Below are 18,238 nucleotides of genomic sequence, written 5' to 3' on the forward strand. Positions count from 1 at the left end.
CTTTTTTGCAAAGACTTAGCTAATTCCCATGGCAATCAGCAGTCAGGGCTTCCGCAGACCATGGGGAACAGCGGCCAGTTCTCGTGGCATGGAGCTCAGCTTGTCAGATCCTGCAAGACAGCCAAGGTTATAGCAGCAGCAAGAGCATAAAGCCCTTTTTATTCTGATAGTCCGAGCCCTGTGGCTCACGTTGCATTCGCTGTGCTGGGAGCTGTGCAATGAGTAACTCAATGAGAGAGTGAGTTCTTCTGATGTTATGATATAAACTGGGAGCGTGGGATCCTCTCTCTCTCTCTCTCTCTCAGTCTGTCTCTCCACAGTTTGCCTCTTGGTCACCAGCACTGAACTATCAGCAGGAACTCAGGAACAACTGCCTTCAGCAAGGCACCAAGAATACATACCTGGGGTGTCCTCACTGCTGAACGTAAGCATGAACAAAGTGATGTGTGAGCAAAAATATTTCCCTTGCAAATGCAATGTTTTGCCCCTTTGAGCATGTGTGACTCAGAAATACAGATGTAGGAAACGTAGGATGAAAATAATGAAACTTACATTGTGATTTGTTGGAAAGTTTGATTGACGGCAGCAGAGAGACTGAAGCAGCCGGGCAGCCAAGACCTGCCTGTTCACTCTTCTTTCTTAAGTGAAGAGCTGTAACAAGAGTTGGTGACTGCTGAGTGGGGAGGAGTGGAGATGTGTCTAGTGAGGAAAGATCTTCCTTTGAAGTCAATGAATTGAATTTTCAAGGAGATTGTGTTGCTGTTACTCTCCCGGTGACAGAAAATGCTTGGAGAGGGGGGATATCACATCTGTGACAGAGTTCATCCCAGTGGGATTTCCTTACAGCTGTGAGGTAGAGATCATCTTTGTGGTGTTCCTGCTTATTTATGTGGTGACTGCCCTGGCAAATGCTCTTATCATTGTGCTTGTCCATACAGACTGCAATCTCCAATCTCCCATGCATTACTTCCCCTGTAACTTCTCCATCATTGAGATCTCCATGGCTTCCTTTGTGGTGCCAAAAATGCTGGCAAGTGCCTTGTCAGGGAAGAAAATCATCTCCTTTGCAGGCTGCTTCAGCCATCTCTACTTTCACTTCTCCCTGGCTGCAACAGAGCTCATTCTCTTTGCCATCATGTCCTGTGACCGATACATGCCAATAAGCAAACCCTTGAGGTATCCCACCATCATGATGGGAAGGGTGTGTAGCCAACTTGTCCTGGGCACATGGGTGGGTGGCTTGGTCATGGTCCTTGCCGTCAGTGGTCCTCAAAGCCAGGCTGCTCTACTGTGGTCCCAATGTCATTGACCACTACTTCTGCGACAACGCACCTCTCCTGCACCTCGCTTGCACCGACACCTGGCTTGTTGAGCTGAACAGTTTTGTGGTGTCCTTTGTCCTGCTCCTGGGCTCCTTGGCACTGAGTGCAAGGTCGTATTCTTGGATCATTTCAACCATGGTCCGGATCCCATCAGCCCAGGGCAGACAGAAAGCATTTGCCACTTGTGCTTCTCATTTCACTGTGGTTTCCGTGGGTTTTGGCATCTGCATCTTTATCTACACCAGGCTGTACCAGAGGGACGCCAGGCACCTCAACGGAATACTCTCTGTCCTTTCCAGCATTGTCACACCTCTTTTAAATCCTTTCGTACTCAGCCTAAGGAACGAGCAGGTGAAAGAGGCCTTGAAAAATGCTTCTTGCAGACTCCTGGGGATGATTAAGTGGGTGAGAAAACATTAAGAATCCTCCTGGCCAGCAGGAATTCACGCCTGGAAAAATCTCAACAGGACCCTTGTGTTACGGGTTTCTTCTGAAAGACTTTGTGAGGGAATACTGTGCTTGTACATTTTAAATGCAGGATTGGATTGGGAAATAAAAAGCTCCTTTCTTCTGCTGGAAACTAACACCTCCATCAACATAATGCTTGGTCTTGGAAGTGCATGCTGTACCTGAGGCAGATGAGATGGGGGATTCTCAGGAAGTAAATGCAGAAAAAGGAGAAAGTGCTAAAGATGTAAGAAAAAGAGAATGTACAACTGAAAGAACTCTGAGCTGTGAACACAAAGATCAATAGTGCAGGATGTCGTGCTGCATAGGCAAATCCGCAAAAGCTGAAAACCAGACAGGAGCTCTGAAAGCACAGTCACCAAGCAGAGAAAAAAAGCATAAATAGGTAAAGATACTTCACCACCAAGACACTGTGTCTTCAAGTACTAACACTATTGCAAAAGCAAAAGGAGTGGGAAATGCTTAGAGAGGTGCTCAAAAACTCAAATTCTAAAGAAAAGAAATAAAAATACCATGACCTAATGCTTTTGTAGGATTATTGGGTGGATTAGGAGCATTTGCGGTTTTTTTATGGTTTTGTGCATTGTTGGATTTGGGGTTTTTGTTGGATGGTTGGTTGTTTTTTGTGTTTTTCTTTCCAGAGCAATCCTCTGAAGCACTGAGAAGACCCTTAATGAATGAAGAATTGAATATTCACAGTATCACAGGATACTTGAGGTTGGAAAGGAACCTCTGTAGATTGTCTTGTCCAATCCCCTGATGAAACGGGGCAGCTAGAGCAGGCTGCCCAGGATGGATTCCAGTCAGGTTCGGAATATCTCCAAGGATGGAGAATCCACAACTTCCCTTGACAACCTGTTCTGGTGTTAACCACCCTCACTGTTAAACAAAAGAGAAGTGTTCTCTTATGTTCAGACTAAATTTCATCCCTCTGAGCCTTCTCTTCTCCAGGCTGAACGCTCCCAGCTCTCTCAGGACCTTCTCATATTGAGATATGCTCCAGTCCCTTCATCATCTTCGTGGCCCTTTGCTGGACTCTCTGCAGCAGGCCACATCTCTCTTGTACAAGGGAGACCAGAGCTGGACACAGCGCTCCAGGTGTGGCCCCACCAGTGCTGAGCAGAGGGGAAGGATCACCTCCCTCCACCTGCTGGCCACGCTCCTCCTAATGGAGCCCAGGACACCATTAGCATTCTTTGCCACAGCAGCACATTGCCGGCTCATGTTCACCTCGGTGTCCCAGGTCCTTCTCCACAGCCACTCAGCCCCAAACATATACCGGTGCATGGGGCAGGAGCAGGACTTTGTACTTCCCTTTGTTGAACTTCCTGAGATTCCTCGTATCCCACTTCTCCAGACTGTCCAGGTCCCTCCAAAGAGCAGAACAGCCATGTGGCATATTGGTCACTCCTCCCAGTTCTGTTTCATCAGCAAACTCGCTGAGGGTACTCTCTGCCCCATCATCCAGATCACTAACAGAGGTGTTGAACAGGACTGGGCTCACTGTTGACCCTTGGGGTAGGCTGCTAGTGACTGGCATCCAGCTGAACTTCATGCCACTAATCACAACCGGGTGATCCCAACAGTTCAGACCGTCTTCAGTCCACCTCACCGTGCACTTGTCTAGTCTACACTTCATCAGCTGGTCCATCAGGATGAGGACATCCTCGTATGAGGATATTGTAGAAAACTGATGCATTATTTGCTACATAAGGCATGGCGTGCTGAACCTCTCAGGAACTTTAGAGCACTGGGCTAGCTTAACCAACAGGCCTTGGCCTCAATCCGTGGCCCAGGTACAACGATTTGTTCGTGGACCCAGGTAGTGCCAACCTCTGATGGAAGAAATGAAGGCCCGGTTACCTCAAATCTTGTAGATGAGGGTGTTACATGAACTGACCACATGCATGGTATTGATCTGTGAATGACAATAACCCAGGACTGGACTCAGATTGGCCTTCAGTGCCTCAGTGTCACTGAACCCTAATCACAGCCCTCCCCCTTGTCCTTTGTGGGGCAAGGACAGGATCGAGCAGAGGCTCAGAGACCTAATCCGCAGGCAAGAACAAGGTTCACTCGAGTGGCATGACCAGTGAGACGACGAATATCTTCCACCACAGGGCCAATAAACCCTAATGAAAAACCTGACGCCAACCCTAAGCCTAACCTAACCCCAGCCCTAACCCTAACTCTAACCTAACCCTAATTGATCTGGACATACCAACACCTGTAAAACTACAAAATTAACACCACATCAGGCTGGGATTCCCATGGTAATATCATGACAAACACCCAGCAAACCAACAAATTTGGATACAGAGCCAAAGTGGGGTGGCCAAAGCAGCATCCTGGTATCCCCTTGTCAGGCATTTTGTTTTGATACTCTAGTGAGAGCAGAGCGCTAGGCAACTCCCTAGGACAACTCACCCTGTTCAAACTGTGCTTCTAAGATGGATGGATTGAATAATTCCCATCTGACTTTTTTAGAAGCATGCACATGAAGTATGAGGGCTTCTGCTGTGTTTCCAGGCACTGAAACACTACGAAAAATGTTGAAGAAAGCAGAGAAGAACTACTCACCAACACCTCTCATTTCCTAGGGGAAAGGGAAACAAAAGCACCGAGTACATCGGGCATCTGTTCCCTGTGGAACTGGGGGATTTCAGCTATGTTCCTTCCTTGGAGGATGATCTCTGGATTCTCTTGCAAGAGGCAGAGGAAAAAAACGTCTTTTAGGAAGAAGCAGGAAAATACATCCCTTCTGTGGAGGAATGGCTTAGTAACAAGGGACACGATCTGATTCCCATGAGCAACCCAGTCTCTGATGAGAGGGAAGGCTCGGAGGAAACCGTTAACTGTCCTTGAAAGCCTGTTGTGATAAGAGACAGTGGAATGGTAAACAAGAAGAAGGAGCTACATCCACGAAGAGGAGAAGTGCTCCTGTGCATGCACAAGAGCACTGTACCAATCACACTCGCCGCCCTGGCGCGTGAACAGAGGCTGTAAGCCAATTATACAACTGTTGCGGACGCGTGTTCTTGGCATCTGTCTATATATACTCTGTAAGCTTGAATAAAGGGGAGAACGACTATACTCATATTGAGATTTCATCGTTACTCTGGGTGGTTCTCCCTCTACAACACCCTTCTCACTTTTGTTCATTTATATGGGGTTTTTGGCTGAGCACCATGTTTAATGTCACTTTAAGAGCACTCCATTAAGAACGACAAATTTCTACGTCACAACTTGCCTGAGCTTTTTAGACTTGAACCTTCATGAAAAGAGAATTGAGTCCTAAACTATCGACATAAGAGAGATGATGCATTAGCTGTTCCACTCCCAAAGCACTTTTCTGGTCTTCTTTTGACTGCTAGTTTCTCAGAGATTGGGAAATAACACCTCTAAAGCCTAGCAGCAGAGTGAAGAAAGAAACAAGTGACTTATTAATCCAAAGGGAGTTATTCTTCTCTGGGACATGCGAGCATGATGGAAGGCAGCCTTTGTGGTAGGTCTCACTCTCCCCGGCTTTGTCAGTATTAGTCCAGTTATGTGGACGGCTCTGGTATGTGCATTAAAGCTTCAGAAATTCAGGACCCAGTGATCCCAGAATCACATTTCCTTGGTGACCCAGTGAATATCAGCCATCACCTACTTTCACAAGCTGCTCTCCTGAGCTCAGTGTAATCCTTCCTTAGCTACTCTCATGGGGTTCAGTCACAATCCAGCCTCTCAGGCCTGTTTCATCCTCTGTCAAGTATGCTGTCTTTCTCATACTTCAAACCCCAACGTGAACACCTGCTTAGTGTCTGAGAGAGCTAGATATGAACATGAGCTCCGGCATGGGGCTAGCATGATGAAACAGATCTAAGTTCAAAGAGCAAAGAAGACAGAACGACTCTGTGATTAGCAAAATGTTGCAGCAAATTTCTTAGACTCGTCGCTCCTTAGGACTTTTCTGAAACAAATGGACACTTCCATTGGAGAAAATCATGTCCTTGGAGATAACTCTTCCCTGGAAGGGGTTATTTCCACTGTTGAAGGTACCCAACTGAAGTGCTAGATAGCTCAAATACTAGGAATACAAGGATATGTCACACACAGCCAATATTTTTCATTTGCAGAAAGAGCAAGTCTGTTTGTTCATGCTTCCTGCACTTGGGTTCACTTTGAGAAAGAGCCTGGAGTGAAATCTCACATTTGAGAAGTATGCACGGGAAGGTAAAAAAGGACTGTGTCATGTCACTCTGCTGCTTACGGCTATATTTATAAAGAATCATTGGTTCCCACTGTCTGAAAAATGGATGACTGAGTCTGACCAGGGTAGCCTTACACCACGTTATAGCCAACAGCATAGAAAAGCCTTTCCAGAGGAGATATTTCACAAGGAGATGATTTTCTGCAATGGAAGTGTCTTTTTGTTCAGCTAGTTCAGCATGGAGGATAAAATGGCCTTGGAATCACATGTTGATGAATCTTTTTTTATCAAATACTTTCATATTTGATTTTTATCAAAATCAAAATCATTAATTGATCTGGGGTTGAGATGAATATTTTTCTAGGTGTTACATAGGACCACCCAAAAAGACCTAGCTGACCGGGACCTAGATCAGGTTCTTCACACAGCAGATAGCAACCTGTCCAAGGCCGGTGAGATAAATCTGACTGGGATGGTGGGGTTTGCTTCTGGAGTCACAGAGAGAAATGTCAGGGCTCTGTGAAGTGTGCACATCTGAGCTGGCCTCGTGCACTCCTCATGCACCCAGGGGTGATCAGAGACAGGAGTCCTTCCCCTGCACATGCAAAGGCAGTACACTGCAGCAATTGTAGTGTCTCTCTGGCTTCCTGCTGCCATTCCCAGAGGGTGGGAGGCACCTCAGCCCTGCGGTGAATCATCCTGCTCTGCACGCATCTCAGGTACCCCATGGCACAAGGAATGGACACGGGGTCCTAGATGCAAAGAAGCACATTCCCGTGGTGGTTACCTGGGGGATGTTTCTTGCAAACTGCAGGGGCCTTGGGAAACCATCTGCCCCACATGTCTTCAGCGCACCCCGAGGAACAGCTGATGGCACTTCTGTTCCCTCAAGTTCATCTCATCGCACGCATGAGATGTGCAAGCATGAGTCTGTAATGCAAGAATAAACTTTTGAACCAGTCTTTCGGTGTCCCTCTCTGGAGGGACAAACCACCTCCCTGAGCCGGAGTGCATTGCCAGTGGTGGCACTGGCAGCTGCAAGGGGCTGGTCTGTGACGATTGCCCTCGGGCAGCTTCCTCAGGGTGTCCAGGGACCATGGCAGAGACCAGGTCCTGCTCTGCTGGTCCTTCAAGTCTCTCGCAGGAGGCTTGGCCATGCAAGGACACTGCTGAGTGCCCCAAGCCTGCACACTCACACAGCTGAGCTGTTCACTGGTGTTGTCATTCATTGGGCAATTTCCAGCCCAGCCCCTCCCCAGCCAGGGCTATGGGGTGACCTGCACTGGCCATGCTGCTCAGGGTGGGAAGCAGACTCAGATGGACAGCGATCGCTGCTGATGAGCCCCTTTCCGTCTTGCGCTTCCTGATGGACCTATGGCCAAGAAAGGTGCTTGGTAGGGCCATGGGGCATTTCCAATGCCTCTGCATTTGGGTGCTCCACTAGATCTGGCATGTGGTGTTTCAAACAGGTCTTCTTTAAGCCGAGTAGGCAGCTAAGAAACACACAGGGGCCCACTCACTCCCCAGCTGGGTGGGATGGGGCAGAGAATCGGAAGGATGCAATTGACAACAACAGAGGGCTGAGATAAAGACAGTTTAATATAGAAAAAGCAAAAGCCGTGTGTATCACCAAAGCAAAATAAGGAATTCATTCACTACTTCCCATTGGCAGGCAGGTGTTCAGCCATCTCCAGGAAAGCAGGGCTCCAGGGAAGACAAACGCTATAAATCCAAGTAACCCCCACTTCCTTCTCCTTCCCCCAGCTGGTATGGACTAACCCTTTGGCCGGTTGGGGTACACGCAGTTCCTATTCACTGGCAGGGCAACCCGAGAAGCAGAAAAGTCCATGATGCTTTGTAAGCCCTGCTCAGCAGTAACTAAAGCATCGGTGTGTTATCAACGCGGCTTTAATCACAAATCCAAAACATAGCTCCATAAGAAATTTAACTCCATCCCATCCAAAGCCAGTACAACAGGGTATCATGAATCACGCTCCAGTGTTACATCCCTTGCCCTTCATCTTGCTAAAGCCCATCCTGGGACTGCAGAGTCAGAGGAGCTTCGCCCTCAGCTCCAGAAAATTTATCAGAAAAGGGAGCTGAGAAACTTGATTTTCAGCTGCTGCCTTTCTTTTTTTATAAATTACAGAGGGGGTCTGGCTTCTCATGTGTATCAGGTATTTAGGCATAAAAAGAACACTAAAATGCGTAAGAAATGAGATCAGGAATAATATTACCACAGGTCTAACAAAGAAGGAAAGAAGCAAAGAAAAAAAAGGAGGAAAGGAAAGAAGGAAGGAAGGAAAGAAGGAAGGAAGGAAGGAAGGAAAAAGCTTATGAACAAGAGATCATGCAGCTATTTTCTGTGACTATGGTGGGAGTCATAGGAGAAAGACAGCTACGTCACTGATGCTGAAATATAGTATATGGAAATAGTTTCCTCAGGGCATCCTTGAGCTCCTGGTTCCTCATGCTGTAGATAAGGGGGTTCACTGCTGGAGGCACCACCGAGTACAGAAATGAGACCACTAGATTCAGGAATGAAAAGGAGATGGAGGGAGGCTTCATGTAGGCAACCATGCCAGAGCTGATAAACAGAGAGACCACGACCAGGTGAGGGAGGCAGGTGGAAAAGGCTTTGTGCTGTCCCTGCTCAGAGGGGATCCTCAGCACAACCCTGAAGATCTGCACATAGGAAAGCACAATGAAAACAAAACATGCAAAACTAAAAGAGGCACTGAACATGAGAAGCCCAACTGCCCTGAGGTAGTCTGAGTCTGAGCAGGAGAGCCTGAGGATTTGGGGGATTTCACAGAAGAACTGGTCCAGGGCATTGCCTTGGCAGAGGGGTAGTGAAAAGGTATTGGCCGTGTGCAGCAGAGCATTGAGAAACCCACTGCCCCAGGCAGCTGCTGCCATGTGGACACAAGCTCTGCTGCCCAGGAGGGTCTCGTAGTGCAGGGGTTTGCAGATGGCAACATAGCGGTCGTAGGCCATGAAGCTGAGGAGATACAATTCTGCTGACATCAAGAACACAAACAGAAAGACCTGGGCAGCACATCCTGAGAAGGAAATGTCCCTCCTGTCCCACAGGGAATTGGCCATGGCTTTAGGGAGAGTGGTAGAGATGCAGCCCATGTCGAGGAGTGAGAGGTTGAGGAGGAAGAAGTACATGGGGGTGTGGAGGTGGTGGTTGCAGGCTACGGTGGTGATGATGAGGCCATTTCCCAGGAGGACAGCCAGGTAGATGCCCAGGAAGAGCCAGAAGTGCAAGAGCTGCAGCTCCCTTGTGTCTGCGAATGCCAGGAGGAGGAACTTGGTCATGGAGCTGCTGTTGGACATCTGATCCCTTTGTTTACTGCCAAAGGAGGAAAGCACACTCACAATTTAGGACAGCTCTGAGCAAATCTCTTCCCATTTGTGCCCTTCAAAACCCAACCCCTGAAAACACACAGGTCCTCTCTCCTTTTTTTCAGAAACTTCTTGCCTCTCCCTGCCTGGAGCTCTGGTTTATGCTGGCCAAGTGTGTTGTGAGGAGCGGAGCTCTGCCTGTGGGCTCCCAAGGAGTTATCCCTGCTCCACAGCAGGGGAGACCTGGGAAAGGGGTGACACCTTATTCACCTCAGTGACACCAAGACAGCACTTGCAAGTTTCTCCTCCTCGAGGGTCAGGCTGCTAAGCCTGAGATCCCACTCCCTTGATGGCAGAGGCTCTACTGGGCAGGAGAGGAGACCAAGGGATTGCTCTGGGGAAGGCATCTGCCTGCAGCAGCTGTCCCTGCTGGAAGCTGTCCCCACCTCTCCTCCCTGCCAGCGCTCACAGACCCCATCCCACCCGCTGTGTGCTCAGCTCTGCCCTGCAGACACCTCCTGGCAGCAGGGCACTGCCCAGGGCATCTCCGTGTTGGCAGGTCCTACAGTGCAGATCAGATCTATACTGAAGAGGACACAAAGGTGATGTTTGGGCGTTCTGCAGGCTGAGGGGGGTGAAGGGGCTTGACAAGGTTCTTTGAAGAGCTGTAGATGAAGCACTGTAATGCTGTACAAGTCTCCTACTCTGGGGCAAACCTTACAGCTCCATCACCATTTTCAACACCACCAGCACAGCAGGAAACTGAAAGCAAAGACCCTGGAAAGCACCTTTACTCCCAGGTAGCCCCTGCCTTGAGGTGCCTCTGGAAAAGTGCCCTGGGAAATGGGTTGAAGTGATGTGGAGCTGTGAGCAAACCTGACCCACGCAACACCCTCTCGACAGCAGAAGAACCCTGCCCTGCCCTGACGTGGGTCACTCCTTCCACCCACAGCTTCTCTCCACAGCATTGTGGGGAGCTCCCTGGGCAGGCTGAGTGCTGACCCTGGCAGGTGGAAGAGTCCCTGCTCCAGCTCACAGTGGCCTGGGGTGCAGGGACCCTGCTCGGAAGGACAGCCCTGGGCACCCCTGGATGCACACCCACACTCACACCCCCGCAACCATCCCCGGGAGAAGGCAGCCGTCATGCCCTGTCCCTCTGATGGCACAGCAGAGAATCCCTGATCTGGACCATGTCCTCCTCCTCTACACAGGAGCAACATCCCAACGGCTTTGGCCTATGACAGCTTTAGGAGATCCCTGCAGGAACTGCAGCTGCATTGCCTTGCAGCCAGAGACTTACCGTGTCAAGGGCTGTGAAGATTTCTCCCCCAGTGAGCTCTCAGAGTCCTCCCACTCCCAGTTGCCTTTATCCTCTCGCTGCCTTGCTCGTCTCTTCTCGGTGCCTGCAGGCAGTGCCCTCAGCACTGCCGTGCTTTGCAGAGGAGCTGCTCCTGGGCAGAGCTGTCTCTCTGCAGCGCTGCCTGCTTGCTATGAGCTCCCTCCATCCCAGGAGCCTGGCCCAGCTCAGCAGCAGAGGACCAGCCCAAGACATTTTAATGACCCCTCTGGTGGGTTTGGGGCCGAGTCCACAAACCTCAGACACTGAGAATAAGATGAAGAAACCTCTCAAGAAGTCAAAGTCAGATGTAAACTCCAGAGTTTCTTGGAGTGTTAATGGGTCCCACTGAGGATCGTTACCAACAAAGCCTCCCCAGGGGCTTGTTAAAGCAGAAAACTGGAGGGAGTGATAGCAGGTAGGTAAAGGCGATGTGAAGGTGACTCTGATGATGAGTAAACCTGGATGTGTTACATTAAGCCAAACGGACAAGCCCTGAAAAGAAGCCTCTGTGTAAGGAGATCCTGTCCCTCACACGTTGCTCAGGGCTTTTCCTGGGGCAGTGCGATGTGGGGATGTGCAATGCCAAGTGCAAGACTACGGCATGACCCTCCTGGTTGGGGCAAGGAGGTAATGAGGTCATCCTGAATAAGGTTAAGGTGTCTTCTGGTAGACCTTGGTTGCAGAGACAATAGCCATAGTCATGGTGACAAAGAGGTCATCTCTGTTGGAGGCTTTCAGCCTTGACACTGTCCTCAGCCGTCTACAGCACAGGCTGCCCTGCCATGCCCCACACCTGCACCTCTTCCTTTGAAGACTGTTGACACCCAATCCTCTTTCCAATTTCACCCCAATATCTCACCACCCTTCCTGACATCTCCCCATCCTCCCTGGCTGTTCCTTGACAGACAAGGCCATGGGCTGGTTCAGACTCCCTCTGGGTGCCCTCTTGTACCAGTTTCAGGCTATTCCTAGAGCACCCGGACCCTCCCTGCCACCAGGCCAAAGAAGTCCAGGTCCCTCAGCCTGTCCACAAAGTGCATGTGCACTAGGCCCTTAACTCCATCTTGGCAGACGTCCTCTGCATACTCTCCAGTTCTACCCCTGGGTAGCTGCACACTGGGACACGCCTGGGTGTGTTGGGACACACCAGTGCTGAGTAGACGGGGATGTAACTCAAGTTGTCTGGGTGGCCACGCTCCTCCTAATGCAGCCCCATCTACAGCTGGCCTTGGTCATAGTGAGCATGCGCCACTGGCTCGCTGGGCGTCCCTCATGGTGCCCAGGCCCTTCTCCTCAGGGTCTCTGCTCAGCACATCAGTTCCCGGCTGGCACTGCTGTATGGGGTTATTCTTTCCCCCAGGGCAGGACTGCCACTCCTCCTTGCAAAACTTCAAGGCGTTTCTGTTGGTCAAATCCCAGAGTTGCCCAAGGTCCCCCTGGGCTCAAGCTCCATTTGGTCAGCTCTTCATGTTTGGGTGCAGATGGCTCACCCTGATGGGGATGTCTCTCACAAGATGACAGCATGAGGTGTTGCAGGGCACTACAGACAGTAAAAGGACATACGAGTTTAGTTGCTGACCCAGGTAGGAATTACCATGTCAACCGTCTCTGAAACACCAAAGGAGGGTACAAAGGCCGTGAAACTGGGACTTGGGGAGAAAAGGTAAATGAGGATTGGGCTGTTTGTGGGTTAGGCTATGTTAGTGGAAATGTATACCTATATAGACTCTCAGACAATATGGATCCCTCCAGGAGCTGGTCTTAGAACCTCTGTCTACCTGGGAGCTGGCCCCAGGTTCCCCTCATACCCCCAGTTCCCACACACACAGACAAGCACAAGCACACACACACACACACAAATATCTCCCTCCAGCACAGAATCACAGAACCATTGAGGCTGGAGGGCAGACAGCTTCCACCTTCCCTGTGCTACGTCTTCACGCTTGGTTTGAGGCAGGAGCTCCTTTCTCAGCCATGCCAGTCCCTTGCCAGCTTTGTTTGACTTCCTGCAGGTCCAGGTGGACCATTCTTGGTCTTGAAGAGGAGATCTTTGACCATCAAAGAGGTCTCTGTACCCCTCTGCACTGCAGGGCTCTATCCCATTGGATTCTTCCAAGCAGGTCCCTCAGTAGGCCAGAGCCTGCTCTCCTGAAATCCTGCTCTTTGTTGCCTTCTCTTCTCTCAGGAGCCTCAACTCGACCTTCTCATCCCTGATTTTTACAGCCCTGACCAGCTCTTCCTTGGTGGTAAGTAGGAAGTCCTACAAGACACCTCATCTCACTGCCTCCTCAGTCACCCTCGTCACAAAGATCTCATCAAGGAGCTCCAGAAAAGGACTGGGTGGTGTGTACCTCGCCATGGGTCCCCTTTCACAGAATCACAGAATCACTAAGGTTGGAAAAGACCTGTAAGATCATCAAGTCCAACCTAAAAAAAACAACAAACAAACAAACAAACAAAAAAAACCCAAAAACCAACCCACCCAACACCACACAGCACCATGCCCATCAAGCCACATCCCACAATGCCACATCCACAGGCTCCTTGAATACCTCCAGGGAGGGTGACTCTACCACCTCCCTGGGCAGCCTATTCCAATGTTTCACTACTCTTTCAGTAAAGAACTTTTTCCTTATATCCAGCCTGAACCTCCCCTGGAACAACTTGAGGCCATTTCCTCTTGTCCTGTAACTAGTCACTTGGGAGAAGAGACCAACACCCACCTCTCTGCAACTTCCTTTCAGGTAGTTGTAGAGAGCGATAAGGTCTCCCCTCAGCCTCCTCTTCTCCAGGCTAAACAACCCCAGCTCCCTCAGCTGCTCCTCATCAGACTTGTGCTCCAGACCCCTCACCAGCTTTGTCGCCCTTCTCTGGACACGCTCCAGCACCTCAATGTCTTTCTTGTAGTGAGGGGCCCAAAACTGAACACAGGATTCGAGGTGCGGCCTCACCAGCGCCGAGTACAGAGGCATGATCACCTCCCTGCTCCTGCTGGCCACACCATTTCTGATACAAGCCAGGATGCCGTTGGCCTTCTTGGCCACCTGGACACACTGCTGGCTCATCTTCAGCCGGGTGTCGATCAACACCCCCAGGTCCTTTTCTGCGGGGGAGCTTTCCAGCCAGTCGTCCCCAAGCCTTTCAGCAGGTATTCAGATAGCCAAGTCCCCCATGAGTCCCACTGCAGCTGTTGGCACCCCATCCGTACAAAGAGCAGAGCACCTCCTCATCCCACAGGGTTTTGGGAAATGGAGGTTTTCCCTGCTTGTGGTTCCTTCCTAGACATCCCATGCAGAGTCTTGAACAATTCCCAAATGACCCCCAGAGGCGGAAACCCCCATCCTCAGTCGGCAAGGTCATCTTGGAAGGCTCTCCCATTGACCCACCTGGGGAGTCCCACACCCAGGTCTGTGTTCTAGCAGCGGGAGCAGGGCTGCCAACATCTGGGACACCAATGTTTGGGTGCGTGCAACAGGCAGGACCATGGCCATAGGGATGCCTGTGCTGGGTAGAGTGAGTGCCTAAGACAGACCTGGGTCTTCTGCTGGAGACGCTGCTGGGCTGGAGGAGGTGGACTGGCTTCCTGCTTCCCACCGTCAGCACGAGACTCACAGGGCCTGCCAACCATAGGTCTCACTGCTGCAAGAGGTTAGGAACTCGTGGAGGAGCAGCTGGGTTCAACTTGGCAAAGCAGGCTCTAAGTCCTTGCCAGGCTTGGCTTTCCACCCCATACCTGCTCAGGTTGATCAGGTTACCATTTTGCAGCTGCCACCAGCATCAGGTGGGCAGCAATGAGGACCCCCAGCTCCTACTTCAGTCAGGGGAGCAGTCTCTGGAGGCAAGGCATGTTGTGCCAGAAGAAGACCAACAAGGTGTCATGGAGTCACTAAACCCAAGTGTAAAAGGAAATATTACCTTCATTTTTGACAGAAAGAAAAATAAAAGCAAGTTCATTTGGAGTTGAAGTGTGGGTGAAATCTTAACTAGAGCCAAGAGTGAGTGTGAATGTTATCCAGGAAAAGAAAATTCCTTCAGGTGCACTGGATCAAAACAGATCACTCGCAGAATTGCAGAATCAGGCAACAGCTGGGCTTGGGAAGGATCTCTGGAGACTGTCTTGTTCCACCCACCTGCTAAACCCCTCTTCAGCTCAGGTGCCTGATGGGTGGTGGGATCTGCTGAGCCATGGCTGCTTATGGGCCCCTCATCCTCCTAGTCTGGCCTCATGCAGGAGGAGGGGCTCCCATCGGCACTTGGACACGCTCCTGCACACCCAGAGCTCACCCTGTGAGCTACCAGGGGCACTTGCTTCCCCACAGCCCAGCAGCCCCAAGATGAACCCCGGGTGATGGATGTAGCTCTGCCAAATGCACCACAGCTGGGGCACATCTGGAGCAGGGCTCTAGGTGTGATCAGAGATTGAACCAGGGAGGCCCCTCCCAGGAATGGCTGCACCTTACAGTTACAGAAGGACGCTGAGACAGGTGGGTACACTTCATGTGGGCAACTACTCCCATCACACGTTCCACATTCTTCACCTCCCCCTAACGGGAACCCTTTGCACACAAAGTGCCGTGATCAAAATGGATCTCTGGATGTGGGAGGACCATCTCTGTGTGCCAGCTCTACTCAAAGTGATACGTCAGCTGGAAGCACAACGACATGGGTACATCGTTCCTGGAAGACTTGTGAGGAAATGGAGGGAGCACCAGGCTGCGTCAGCCCCCACTCTCCACTTGATGCATGCACTGGGAAATGGAGAAATGGGTTGAAGTGAGAAGAGATGTGGGCCCAGTTTAGACAAGCGCAGGGTGATACCGTCCACGGTGAACACGGGAGATGAGGAACAAGTCCATGGGCGGGGACTTGTGCTGTGCTGGATGGTGCCAGAGGATTGGGCTGGGCTGCCAAAGCTGCCTGCAAAAGAGGTCCTACTTTCATGAGCCCTGTGGAGAGAGGTGGACCAAGAGCCTGCCTGTACGTGGGGAAAGGGAAAGTCTTCTTCAGTGTCAGCAAGGATGAGACTCCCAGTGCCTTGAAGAATGAAATTCCTCTCTCTTAGCTTCAGAGGAACAATGCCAGGCTCAAAACAGAGGTACCTCGGCCTATTTTAGGTGCCTTAACATAAGTCCCTCCATGGCACAGCCAATTCTCAACAAGCTTCCCCTTCCTTCTGATGCCACTTCTCATTGCTCCTAAAGCTGTTTTGCTGATTATTGGAGTGGATAACTCAAACTCCAAGCTCTGATGCTGGCATTTGCCTTGCACTCCTCTCTTGGGAATTTAGACCCCACCATCTGCTGTTCACTGCAGCCACCTGATACCGACCCACTGTGGAAGAGCTCACATACCCATGGTTCCAAGTGCCTATGGCTCTGTCTCAGATATTGGCTCCAGAAGGTCACAAGAGGCCACCTCAAGCCTCTCATGTAGCTGGGCCCATTCCTGGAGGAAAAGAGAAGCAGCAGGATTTGACAGTCCTCTTCCCAGTGCTGAGGCAGGCTTAGGGACAGCATGGTGCTTCCCCCTGCATCAGCACCCTCATCTCACTCACAGGTGGGGATAGATCATCTGCTGGGCAACCAGCTCAAGTTCCAGATGCCACCCATCTTCTCTGGGGACTTGCTTCTTCTAGCCAACAGCCATTGCTGGCTCTTGCTCCACCTGCTCTCAACCCAACCACAGCTTCATCACCCTTTCTTGCCTCTGGCACCTTCTGTTCCTTCCGGAGTCCACTTTTGCCTCGCTGAGAGCCACTCCCAGGTCATCAACAGCCTCTGTAACAGTGGCTGTAGGGGAGAGGGAAGGAAGGCATGAAGAGTTGCACTGACCTTGTACCACCAGGAACTGTCTTCTTTGTATCAGCCCTTAGGAAGCCCTGCTAAAGCATCTCCCAAATTGAGTGCTGGCAGGACGCTCTCCTGCAGACACTTCTGGTCTGAGCCTCCTCCTGACTTCTGCACCCCTGGGCTGGGTGCTCTGCCTGCCACTGCACGATCAGGCCACACTGCTACACAGAGGCAGAGTTCCCTGGCACAATTCTACACACAACCGTCTCTACCTCATGCCCTGCCGCTCTTTGGAAAGAAATACCTCTAGGATTTGAAGACATGCTTCAGGGCTGCCCATTGCTGTCACCCTCACTCCTCTGGATATCCACAGAGTGCTGGGGGGTGCTTGGGCTCCTCTTCAATGAGGCCATAACCAGTGTCCACACAGGTCTCAGGACAACAGGTGACACCATCCAGGCCCCAAAGACACCCACAGAAGGTCCTCTACTTCACAGTGGTAGTTGGTGTAAGGCCCAACTCTCACTCCCTGCTGTACTACTCAGGGCTGTGTAAGCACTATCAGAAAATGTAGCTCCAGCTCCCCACCTGGTTCTGCTTCCTCGGCTGCCTCCATAGTGAGGCTCCCATGCAACTATTGCGCGTGATTGTGAAACACCCCACAGTGTGCAGGATGCCTTTGCACAGCCTGGATGAAACATCTGTGCTCCTGGGATGCAGCAGTCACCTTGGGCTGCAGGTTCCTCTCCTCCTGCTCTTCCTGATGACCCACACCATGACCCTGGCTGCAAACCTCTCCACTATTGTGCTGGTGGTTGTTGATGGGCATCTCCACACCCCCAGGTACCTCTTCCTGGGACACTTGTCCTGCTGTAGCTCCACCACCCTGCCTAGGCTACTGTCCTGACAGGGGACAGGGCCGTTTCCATCTGCTGCTGCATCCTGCAATTCTCCTGCTTTGCTTCTCTCACAGGAGCAGAGTGCTCACTCCTGGCTGTGATGTCCTCCCATCACCAAGTGCCTGGCTGCAGACTGCTGCTCTATGCAGCCCTGAGGAGGGCCACATCCTGCCTGCAGCTGGCAGCTGGGCCATGGATCAGTGGGGCCCTGGCCATGCTGGCCAACACCTCCTGGCTGTCAGGCATTGTCTTACGTGGCCCCACTGACTTCCACCTCTCCTTTTGTGAGTTTTGCCTTCTCCATTCTCTGTATTTACTTCATCTCCATTGATTATAAAGTTGCACCTTACCTGGAGGTCATTGACAAATGGGACAGCATACGGGTGTCTCCCAGGCCCTGTGCCTGTATAAGGTGTCCTCATTGGCCCTGCATTCTGATGCTTTGTTCTTGCCATGGTGTTTCTGAGATTGTTACAGTGGAACTTCCATTCATCACCCCTTCCATTACACTAGTAACCCCTTTTTCTTACCTGTACTGTCCTATATTTGCTGAAGTTGTTGTCCTGTTAGAGGAACCATGACTCACCATGAGCCATCTGCATATGTACCTTAAACAGTGACATGCTGGAGCTTCAGTGCACAGGGACCTTGAGACACTTGGGGATTTGGCCAACAGAAACCTCCTCAAGTTTTACAAGGGGAAGGGGTGAAGGGGCAAATTGGCACTGGACGGCCTGGACTCTGACCAGAAGGGCCTGGGCGTTATGAGGGATGCCCTATGAGCCACTGGGAAAGGCTCAGCATGAATAAGGCCAGCTGCATACGGGTCAGTGTTAGGAGGACCGTAGCCACCCAGACAAGGGGAGTTATTGTCC

The sequence above is a fragment of the Gavia stellata genome, chromosome 34, assembly GCF_030936135.1.
Source record: "Gavia stellata isolate bGavSte3 chromosome 34, bGavSte3.hap2, whole genome shotgun sequence".
NCBI classification, from domain to species: Eukaryota; Metazoa; Chordata; class Aves; order Gaviiformes; family Gaviidae; genus Gavia; species Gavia stellata.